Genomic DNA, 4,986 nt, shown 5'->3' with positions numbered 1-4,986 from the left:
AATGGATAAAAAAGATGTGGTTTTCTTAACAATGGAGTAGTACTCTGCCATAAAGAAGGATAAACCTGATACATTTCTAGGTAATTGGATGCACCTTGAGACCACTCTTAAGTGAAATAAATCAAACACACATGTATAAATATCTCATTATTTCTCTGGTGCTAGAATCCAAGAGTGTAAGTAAGGAGCAAATGCGTACTAGGTATTACGAAATAGGAAGTAATGGGGAGAAATAAGAAGAAGTGTTTCAGTGGGCAGGGGAGCAGGGGAGGGAAAGGAGAAAAGGAAAAGAAAATAAAAAGAAGGGAAAAATAGAAACAAACTTTTTGTAAATAAGAAGGGGAAGAGAGGTTGAAGGGAGGGTAGGGGAATGGGAAAAGAAAAAGAATTAAGATATCTTGTTTTGAAATTCTGTATCATTTTTACTGTTTTTGTGTTGTTTTGTCTTTGTTGTTGTTATTTTGTCATTGGTTTTTTTCTCTTTAAAATAAAAAAAGATACATCATGTACAGGTACAATTTCCCTATGATGTATGTGATCATTATACATACCTAAAATGCACCAATAAACTTAATTAATAAAAAAAATCTGCTGATTTTCCTCAATGTCTCAATGCTTACATTTTTGCTACTTCTGAGGTGTGAAGGATACCATTTTTCTGTTTCCACCTTTGTCTTCCTAATGGATATGTAAATGTTCATTTCTATTTTAAGCTCATCTTAAGTATGAGACCAAGCGATGACATCTAGCACTAAAGCAGTTAAAAGCTTCAGCCAATGCAATTTTTCTAAACAATTCTGAGACAGAAACCTAATGCTATGTATGACATCAAGTACACTTCAGTGAAATAAAGTGAACATAATTACATCAGCAACTCCTGTGATTTAAGTGACTCTTTTATACCTTAAATATTTTCCCCCCACCATTTATTAGTGTGGAGTTGTGAAATAGTAGATTCTGTATTCTACACCAATAACTGTGGGTAATACAGCTATGCTTAAATGTATCATATTCTTGTATCAGTATTCTTCTTCATATAACCTCATAAATTTCCACTTTTTAATCTTAAGCCTTGGGAAAGCATTAAAGGGTAAATAAAATCTATATTTAGAAATAACAACATTCTCTTGGAAGCTAGACAAAATATTCCCTTGCTGCATTTCTAATTCATTTTTGGATTTAATTTGAAGTCAAAAATCTGAAGATAGATCTAAATTATTGTACTTGAATAGTATGCTTAAAAATAACTACTGTCATTTATTTGCGACTTATTTTATTTACTTAAATACCCATTAAGTGTGGATAATTCTCCGTTAAAGGTGAGAAGTGTATTACTAGCTCAAGTGTTCATGGTTCTGGACTGGCCCACACAAGGCAATAAACATAGTAGCCTGATCACAGCACCCGCACTGTTAAGCACTACACCACAATTTGAAATCCTCTCTTAAAATTGCAAAAGTATAGAGTAGAAATCTCACTGCAAGTCAGTTCCTGGCAAATCCTGTGATGGCCCCCTCCTTTCCTCCACATCCCTTCAGTGTGGTCCACATGTCATTCTGGGTGCAGCCCTTCCTTCACCCCTGAGAGACAGAGAGAGACCTCCCTGGCAGTCAAGTTAGAGAAGGATCCCGCTGCTACTCCTGTGCTGCCTTCAACATGGGAGCAGGAAAGGAAATGAAGAAGCAAAGTCTCCTCCTTGACTTTCAACTGGAATTTAAAGAGCCTTCCCTGAGAGCTCACAGACCTGTAAAATTGCTTCTTAGTTCCCCTAAGGGCCTGCAAATGTTCCAGCTGACTGATCTTCCAAGACAAATTGTGCGTTGACTTGCTCAAGAGTTTATAAAACTTGTATGTCCCCAAACAATTAGAGTTCTTTTATTTCTTTGTTAGCAGGATTGTAGGTTTTTAATGTTATTTATTTTTTAATTTTATGAAAAAATGAAACAAAAATTCATAACAAAATAAGGGAATAACAATAAATACTACACCATACACTGTACCACTATTTTCAAAGCAGTTAACCAGACATGAACTAAAAAAATTCTTACAAAAAAGAAACAAACTTTTCTTATTTCCCTATTTAACTTTTCCTGTCTTTGTATTTGAAGATATTTTCATTTCTTGTTAAGTTCCAAAAGAAAAGAGCCCAGTGTATACAGAGATAAAATATAGTGTCTCTTTCATGAATCAGGACAAAAAGCTCATATCTTTACCAAAAGCAAGAACTGAAATCTGGATTGAGGACAATTGTACAACATTGGAGCAGAAAAGAGAACTTATTAAGGAATAGCATCTATGTCTACATGTGGAAAGACATACTAATAAACTCTTATATTTTTGTCTCAGAAACAGTTTTGATATTCTGTTACTTTAAACTGAAAACACACTTTCTAGGATTAACTTTTCTTTTTTCATTTTATCTGAAAAAGAGACATACCAGGTCTATTTAATGTCGGGGAGCATTGCATTACTACTGAAGCTTGAGGGAAAACTTGGACTTCACACATCAGGCCCTTTCCGGAGGGACCCGGCCAACATGCTGCTTTGTGCAGTCTTTCAACACTGCTTCCTCCCTGCTTCTCTATCTATTACACATCTCACAGTGACACGCAGAATTGAATTGAGTCATAAAGAAAGTTAAAGCCAAAAAGACTATCACTTCAATTTTGCAGAAAACAGAGAAGTATTAATTTATTTTAAATGCAACTTTACAAGTTTGTGCTAACACACAAAAATCACAGTGATATTAAGAAAATATTACTCAGAACCCGACTTTTAGCAGAACATTCTGGAAGCCTGATTCTCTTTTCAAACTACACATATCATCTCCCACTGTATTCCATATATTGCTTTTCTTAGTGTTTTCTTTTCTGTTTTCATGAAAGGAACAGAGTTGGATACCAGTGAAATAGATTATAAGATGGAATAGGGAAGATACTATGAGAATAACAATATTTTTGTTCTATTGTGAAAAACTAAATTTTAAGAAAGTCAAATTAGAAAAGAAAAATGTAGAGATAAAGAGATCCACATCAAAGGAGGGATTAGAAACTAGAAAGGGGGATTTCCATTTCCTCTCCTAGAATTTGTCCAATATTCCACAACTTTTCACTGACTTAAAATTCTATTATCATCACTATTAAATCGCAAAGTTTACAGCAAGTTTCCTAAGAGAGAGAGATGGCCCAATTTCCAGTCAATTTCATCTGTTCTTTAAAATCCTTTAGTGTTCTTCACATACTACAAATCCCTTAAATCAGGTGTTTAACTTATTTTGATATTTCATGAAGCCTCCATCTTTATTCTCACAGCTTTTAATACCAAGCCTGCTATCAATTTCATATAATTTTACATTCACATAAATTTTTAGAACTGGCTTGGCCATATTTATAAAAATATTTTCATTGTAACGGGAGGGAGTTATTAACTCATCACAAAATTATTGTCAGTGAAATCAGCGCCAAAGCTGGGCATGGTGGTTCACGCCTGTAATCCCAGCACTTAGGAGGCTGAGACAGGAGGATTTTAGGAGTTTGAGACCAGTCTGGGCTACAAAGTGAAGTCAAAGCCAGCCTGAACTGCATAGTGAGACCCTGTCTCAAGAAGACAAAAAAAATAAGTGAAATCAAGGACAATCCTAGGATGGGCAAATCCATCAAATGTTTTTTTGCAGGAACTTTGTTTATAGGATCAGTTTCACATAAAAAACAATTAGACTATAGACTGTAGGAATTTCTACAAAATTTCTACACTGGTACCAGGTGTGATGAATTGCTGATGGAGATTTAGAATCATGAACAGTAAGAAGACCCTCGTGTGTTTAATCTTAACCAGTCAGAGCCCATGAAAATGCTTCCTAGAGTCCAGGAATCATCTCTCGTTCTTCTGTGCAGAGCCTGCTCATGCTGAGATTACCCTGCTGTTAGTGCCATCCCCTACACCACTCCTGATATGGCATCGTTCATCACCGTGCCCATGTTTACTGGTGTCCAGTGAGACTCTCAGGATTTTTATCGATGAACAGATAGTTCAGAAAACTGCACAGGAATTCTTTTCTTGGCCCTGTCAAATTAACTGTTTGTTTTTTTAGCATAAGTACAAAACTTCACATCTTCTGTCCATGTCTTCCCTTGAATTTCTTAGGCCGTAATCACTATGTTGCTGTCGTCTGACATTCTTACATCTCTGCCTGCCACACACTCAAAAGAGAGGAAAAGGGAAGACCGGATTGCAGACTGAGAACATGTCCCATTCATGCAGGTCCTAAACTTCATCAGTGTAGCTTAAGATCAAGAAATGGGCACATAATATCAGCATCACATTACCACCAGATTTTATAAAATGATAAATGTTTATTATATTTACTGATATAGGTCTCACTGGTGTTTAGAAGGTCACCTTCAGGAAATCTTACATACTGATTTGTGTCAGATGGGTGCAATACGAAATACAAGGAAAGAAGTGAGTGATAAGTATTATAGAGATCTCATGAATTTGGCTGTAAAGGAAAGAAAGTGAAATAGGGTAGTAGCTGATGGAGGAAGTAGAGTTACAGACAGATTCTTTTAAACACAAGGGAGACAGAAGTTCGCTTCTTTGCTGATGTAAATGATTCAATGGAAAAGGAAATATAGATGAAAGCAGAAGCACAAAGGAGAGTTTTAGGCCAACGTCCTTGCATAAGCAATAAGGAGAGACTGAAGTCCAGGTCACAGATAAGGTTTGGGTGTTGCACAGATAACTCATGCACCCGAACAGATAGGAGGGAAACATAAGGCAACTGATGCTGGCAGATTGGCAGACGAAGTTGTTAGAGTTTGTGCAAATTCTCCTCTGATGGCTTAAATTTTCACAATCAAATAAGAAACAAATTCACCTACTAGTTCCCATTAAGTATGACGTTTTCAGTTTTTTAAGCAGATTTTTTCTTCCGATATAAGTGCCTTCTATTTTGACTTTGCTATGCCTATATATCATGGATAGTAC

Source organism: Chinchilla lanigera, unplaced genomic scaffold (genome assembly GCF_000276665.1).
Source record: "Chinchilla lanigera isolate Chin_1 unplaced genomic scaffold, ChiLan1.0 scaffold00110, whole genome shotgun sequence".
Classification (NCBI taxonomy): Eukaryota; Metazoa; Chordata; class Mammalia; order Rodentia; family Chinchillidae; genus Chinchilla; species Chinchilla lanigera.
Note: the sequence above shows the minus strand (reverse complement) of the source record.